This window comes from Arachis stenosperma, chromosome 5 (genome assembly GCF_014773155.1).
Source record: "Arachis stenosperma cultivar V10309 chromosome 5, arast.V10309.gnm1.PFL2, whole genome shotgun sequence".
NCBI classification, from domain to species: domain Eukaryota; kingdom Viridiplantae; phylum Streptophyta; class Magnoliopsida; order Fabales; family Fabaceae; genus Arachis; species Arachis stenosperma.
This window is the reverse complement of record NC_080381.1, coordinates 123,666,721-123,673,613: the sequence shown is the minus strand read 5'-3', so window position 1 is coordinate 123,673,613 and position 6,893 is coordinate 123,666,721. Positions and strand designations below refer to the sequence as shown.

The 6,893-nt window shown below is 37.6% G+C and overlaps 1 non-coding gene across 1 annotated transcript; it reads right to left on the bottom strand.

Annotated features, from left to right (window-relative positions):
• Positions 1-5,942: 5,942 nt before the first annotated feature.
• On the bottom strand, positions 5,943-6,046 carry LOC130984013 (small nucleolar RNA R71). The gene has a single exon (XR_009087975.1). It is a non-coding gene; the product is annotated as a small nucleolar RNA R71 (small nucleolar RNA).
• Between the last annotated feature and the right edge of the window lie 847 nt (positions 6,047-6,893).

Genomic DNA, 6,893 nt, shown 5'->3' with positions numbered 1-6,893 from the left:
AGGGTTGGATGAAGGCAGTAGGAAAGCAGAGAGACGGAAGGGACAAAGCATCTTCATACGCTTATCTGAAGTTCTCACCAATGAATTGCATAAGTATCTCTATCCTTATCTTTATGTTTTATTCATATATCATCCATAACCATTTGAGTCTGCCTGACTGAGATTTACAAGGCGACCATAGCTTGCTTCATACCAACATTCTTCGTGGGATCGACCCTTACTCGCGTAAGGTTTATTACTTGGACGACCCAGTGCACTTGCTGGTTAGTTGTGCGAAGTTGTGTTTATACCATGGTATTGAACACCAAGTTTTTGGATTCATTACCGGGGATTATTTGAGTTGTGAAAAGTAGTGATCACAATTTTGTGCACCACGGACCGACTTCGTCATGTCGATCTCTTTCTAAGTTATTTTTAGTAATCCTATTTTAATTAGACCTCACCGGATCTTTTTTATGGATTTACTTTTTATAACTCTGTAGCTTTAATCATCTTCGGGCCGATTTCTTCATGTCGGTTGCTTCTAAGTTATTTCTAGTAATCCATTTTTAGTTGGACCTTGGTGGGTCTCTTTTATGGATTACTTTTATAACTTTATGTTTTGGTCCGACTTCATCATGTCGGGCCCTTCTAAGTTATTTTTGTAATCCTTTTTCTTAGACCTTTGTCAGGTCTCTTTCAGGGATTACTTCTATAACTTTTATGTTTTGTAGGAGGTCGACTTCGTCATGTCAATCTCTTCTAAGTTATTTTTGTAATCCTCTTTCTTGGACCTTTGTCAGGTCTCTTTCAGGGATTACTTCTATAACTTCTTTGTAAGAGGTCGACTTCTTTATGTCGTCCTCTTTTCTTAAGTTATTTTTGTAATCCTCTTTCTTGGACCTTTGTCAGGTCTCTTTCAGGGATTACTTCTATAACTTGTTTGTAAGAGGTCGACTTCTTTACGTCGTCCTCTTTTTAAGTTATTTTTGTAGTCCTTTTTCTTGGACCTTTGTCAGGTCTCTTTCAGGGACTACTTTTATAACTTTTCGTTTTGGGCCAACTTCGTTATGTCGGGCCCTTCTAAGTTAAAGTAATCCTCTTTAATAGGGTTGACCAGACCTCTTTCCAGGGTTTACTTATAACTTGGGTTGACTTGGTCCGACTTCTTAACGTCGGCCAGTCTTTAAGTTATTATTTAGCAATCCAAAAGACCTCGTCAAGTTCTTTTTTCGGATCACTTTTGATAACTTCTTGCATTATTTTTGTGTTCATCTTTGCCGATTTGTAGAAGGTGATTTCTATCTTTGTTTGATCGTCCTTTAGGTGAATCACGTTTTTACCTCTATCGGACAATTGTCTTTATCGCGATCATGCAGTGAATCTGTTTTTCACTTTGTGCCGATCTTGTTGCTTATAATCAGATGATGAATGCTTCAGATTAATCAGATCATGCAGTGAATCTGTTTTTTACCTCTTGGTACTACCCTTTGATTATATCTGGAAGCCATTCGACGTTTTAGTGCTTCTTCCCTGATCCGGGCTCTTTCTTGGATTTCAGGAAGTAGGTCGAGCTCTTCCTTTTGAAGTTGGGAGTTGGCTCCCTCATTGTAATGAACCACTCTAGGCGACCCTTCCTCAATTTCTACTGGGATCATTGCTTCCATTCCGTATGCTAACCGAAAGGGGGATTCCTTTGTGGTGGAATGTGGCGTCGTTCAATATGCCCATAGGACTTGTGGAAGCTCTTCTGCCCAAGCTCCCTTTACGTCTTGTAATTTCCGTTTTAACCCAGCCAATATGACTTTGTTGGCAGCTTTGGCCTGTCCATTGGCTTGCGGATGTTTGACGGAGGTGAACTGGTGCTTTATGTTAAGGTCGGCTACTAATTTTCTGAAGCCTGCATCTGTGAATTGAGTGCCATTGTCTGTGGTGATGGAGTGTGGGCCCCGAACCTTGTGACAATGTTCCTATATAGGAATTTTCGACTTCTCTGAGTAGTGGCGTTGGCTAGGGGCTCTACCTCGATCCACTTTGTGAAATAGTCTACCCCTACTATGAGGAATTTGACTTGTCCCGATCCCTGGGGGAAGGGTGATGAGCGGATAATTTATACGCTTTTTGGCATTGTTTTTAGGTAGTTTTTAGTAAGTTCAAGCTACTTTTAGGGATGTTTTCATTAGTTTTTATGTTAAATTCACATTTCTGGACTTTACTATGAGTTTGTGTGTTTTTCTGTGATTTCAGGTAATTTCTGGCTGAAATTGAGGGACTTGAGCAAAACTCTGAAAAAGGCTGACAAAAGGACTGCTGATGCTGTTGGAATCTGCCCTCCCTGCACTCAAAATGGATTTTCTGGAGCTGCAGAACTCCAAATGGCGCGCTCTCAACGGCGTTGGAAAGTAGACATCCAGAGCTTTCCAGCAATATATAATAGTCCATACTTCATTCGGAAATTGACGACGTAACTTGGCGTTGAACGCCAAGTACATGCTGCTGTCTGGAGTTAAACGCCAGAAAAACGTCATGATCCGGAGTTGAACGCCCAAAACACGTCATAACTCGGAGTTCAACTCCAAGAGAAGCCTCAGCTCGTGGATTGATCAAGCTCAGCCCAAGCATACACCAAATGGGCCCCGGAAGTGGATTTATGCATCAATTACTTACTCATGTAAACCCTAGGAGCTAGTTCATTATAAATAGAACATTTAACTATTGTATTAGACATCTTTTGATAGTTTAATCTCTTTACTGTTTAGCCTTGATTATTCGGTCTCTTGATCACTCAGGGGGCTGGCCATTCGGCCATGCCTGAACCTTTTACTTATGTATTTTCAACGGTGGAGTTTCTGCACACCATAGATTAAGGGTGTGGAGCTCTGCTGTACCTCAAGTATTAATGCAATTCTATTTTCTTCCATTCAATTCAACTTGTTCTTATTCCAAGATATTCATTCGCACCCAAGAACATGATGAATGTGATGATTATGTGACGCTCATCATCATTCTCACCTATGAACGCGCGTGATTGACAACCACCTCCGTTCTACATGCAACCGAGCTTGAATGTGTATCTCTTAGATTCCCCAACAGAATCTTCGTGGTATAAGCTAGATAGATGGCGGCATTCATGAGGATCCGAAAAGTCTAACCTTGTCTGTGGTATTCCGAGTAGGATCCTGAGAATCCGGAAAGTCTAACCTTGTCTGTGGTATTCCGAGTAGGATTCCGGTAATGAATGACTGTGACGTGCTTCAGACTCGCAAGTGTTGGGCGTTAGTGACAGACGCAAAAGAATCAAGGGATTCTATTCCAGCAGGAGCGGGAACCAACCAGTGATTAGCCGTGCTGTGACAGAGCGCGTGAGCGTAGTTTTCACTGCGAGGATGGGATGTAGCCTTCGGCCAGTGTGATGCCTCCAGACGATTAGCCATGCGAGTGACAGCGCAGTGGACCATTTTCCAGCGAGGATACAAAGTAGCCATCGTCGAACGGTGAACCCCTATACACAGCTTGCCATGGAAAGGAGTAAGAAGGATTGAGTTGAAGCAGTAGGAAAGCAGGCGTTCTCGAGCCATACAGTATCTCCATTCGCCTATCTGAAATTCCCACTATTGATTTACATAAGTATTCTATCCCTTTTATTATTTCTATTTTATTATTAATTTTTGAAACCATAAACAAAATTAATCTGCCTAACTGAGATTTACAAGGTGACCATAGCTTGCTTACCAACAATCTCTGTGGGATCGACCCTTACTCACGTAAGGTTTATTACTTGGACGACCCAGTACACTTGCTGGTTAGTTGAACGGAGGTGTGAATTCAACCGATGCCATAATAATGATTTCATACAAGTACAAAGACAATAGATCACAATTTCGTCCACCAAGTTTTTGGCACCGTTGCCTGGGATTGTTCGAGTATGGACAACTGACGGTTCATCTTGTTGCTCAGATTAGGTAATTTTCTTTTCAAAATCTTTTTCAAAAATTTTTCTTTTATTTTTCATTTTTTCCTAACATTATTTTGGAAAAAAAAAATTAATTAATAAAAATACAAAAAAAAAATTAGAAAATCATAAAAATCAAAAATATTTTGTGTTTCTTGTTTGAGTCTTGAGTCAATTTTTAAGTTTGGTGTCTATTGCATGCTTTAAAATTTTTCTTGCATTTTTTTCGAAAATTCCATGCATTCATAGTGTTCTTCATGATCTTCAAGTTGTTCTTGATAAGTCTTCTTGTTTGATCTTGATGTTTTCTTGTTTTGTGTCTTTTCTTGTTTTTCATGTGCATCTTTGCATTCATATTTTCCAAGCATTAAAAATTTCTAAGTTTGGTGTCTTACATGTTTTCTTTGCATCAAAAATTTTTCAAAATTATGTTCTTGATGTTCATCATTATCTTCAAAGTGTTCTTGGTGTTCATCTTGACATTCATAGCATTCTTGCATACATTCATTGTTTTGATCTAAAAATTTCATGCATTGAGTATTTTTGTTGTTTTTCTCTCTCATAATTAAAAATTCAAAAATAAAAAATATCTTTTCCTTATTTCCCTCCAAATTTTCGAAATTTTGGGTTGACTTAGTCAAAAATTTTCAAAATTAGTTGTTTCTTACAAGTCAAGTCAAAATTTCAATTTTAAAAATCTTATCTTTTCAAAATCTTTTTCAAAAATCATATCTTTTTCATTTTTTATTATTTTCGAAAATTTTAAAAATTATTTTTCAAAAATATTTTTCTTATCTTTTATATCTAATTTTCGAAAATTAGCTAACAATTAAATGTGATTGGTTCAAAAATTTGAAGTTTGTTACTTTCTTGTTAAGAAAGGTTCAATCTTTAAGTTCTAGAATCTTATCTTGTAGTTTCTTGTTAGTGAAGTAAGTGATTTCAAATTTTTAAAAAAAAATTAAATCTTTTTATTTCTTATCTTATCTTTTTCAAAAAAAAATTTTATCTTTTTCAAAATTTGATTTCAAAATATCTTATCTAAACTTCTTATCTTCTTATCTTTTCAAATTTGAGTTCAAATCTTTTTCAATCAACTAACTAACTTTTTGTTTGTTTCTTATCTTTTTCAAAACCACCTAACTACTTTTCCCTCTCTAATTTTCGAAAATATCTCACCCCTTTTTCAAAAATTCTTTTTAATTAATTAATTGTTTTAAATTTTAATTTTAAGTACAATTTATCTCTAATTTTCAAAAATCACTAACCCCTTTTTAAAATTATTTTCGAAATTCTCTTTCTCTTTTCTTCTTCTATTTAATTATTTGTTTACTAACACTTCTCTTCACCTCTCTTCATCTAAAAATCCGAATTCTTCTTCATTCTTCTACTCCCTTCTTTTTCTACTAACATAAAGGAATCTCTATACTGTGACATAGAGGATTCCTCTTTCTTTTCTTGTTTTCTCCTCTTTCATATGAGCAGGAACAGGGATGAAGGCACTCTTGTTGAAATTGATCCAGAACCTGAAAGGACTTTGAAGAGAAAATTAAGAGAAGCTAAATTACAACAATCCAGAAACAACCTTTCAGAAATTTTCGAACAAGAGAAGGAGATGGCAGCCGAAAATAATAATAATGCAAGGAGAATGCTTGGTGATTTCACAAAGCCAACGTCCAAGTTTGATGGAAGAAGCATCTCCATTCCTGCCATTGGAGCCAACAACTTTGAGCTGAAACCTCAGCTAGTGGCCTTAATGCAACAAAACTGCAAGTTTTATGGACTTCCATATGAAGATCCTTATCAGTTTTTAACTAAGTTCTTGCAAATCTATGAGACTGTAAAGACGAATGGAGTTGATCCTGAAGTCTACAGACTCATGCTTTTCCCTTTTGCTGTAAGAGACAGAGCTAGAATATGGTTGGATTCACAACCCAAGGATAGCCTGGACTCATGGGATAAGCTGGTCACTGCCTTCTTGGATAAATTCTTTCCTCCTCAAAAGCTGAGCAAGCTGAGAGTGGATGTTCAAACCTTCAAACAAAAAGATGGTGAATCCCTCTATGAAGCTTGGGAAAGATACAAGCATCTGACCAAAAGATGTCCATCTGACATGTTTTCAGAATGGACCATATTAGATATATTCTATTATGGTCTCTCTGAATTTTCAAAAATGTCATTGGACCATTCTGCAGGTGGATCTATTCACCTGAAGAAAACGCCTGAAGAGGCTCAAGAACTCATTGACATGGTTGCAAATAACCAATTCATGTACACTTCTGAGAGGAATTCCGTGAACAATGGGATACCTCAGAAGAAAGGAGTTCTTGAAATTGATACTCTGAATGCCATATTGGCTCAGAACAAAGTGTTGACTCAACAGGTCAACATGATCTCTCAAAATCTGAATGGATGGCAACATGCATCCAACAGTACTAAAGAGGCAGCTTCTGAAGAAGCTTATGATCCTGAGAACCCTGCCATGGCAGAGGTTAATTACATGGGTGAACCTTATGGAAACACCTATAACCCATCATGGAGAAATCATCCAAATTTCTCATGGAAGGATCAACAAAAGCCTCAACAAGGCTTTAACAATGGTGGACGCAACAGGCTGAACAATAGCAGGCCATATCCATCATCTTCTCAGCAACAGACAGAGAATTCTGAACAAAACACTTCTAATTTAGCCAATGTAGTCTCTGATCTGTCAAAGGCCACTTTCAGTTTCATGAGTGAAACAAGATCCTCCATTAGAAATCTGGAGGCACAAGTGGGCCAGCTGAGTAAGAAAGTCATTGAAACTCCTCCCAGCATTCTCCCAAGCAATACAGAAGAGAATCCAAAAGAAGAGTGCAAAGTCATTGACATAGTCAATATGGCCGAATGCACAAGGGAGGAGGAGGACGAAAATCCTAGTGAGAAAGACCTCCTGGGACGTCCCTCAAGCAAGAAGGAGTTT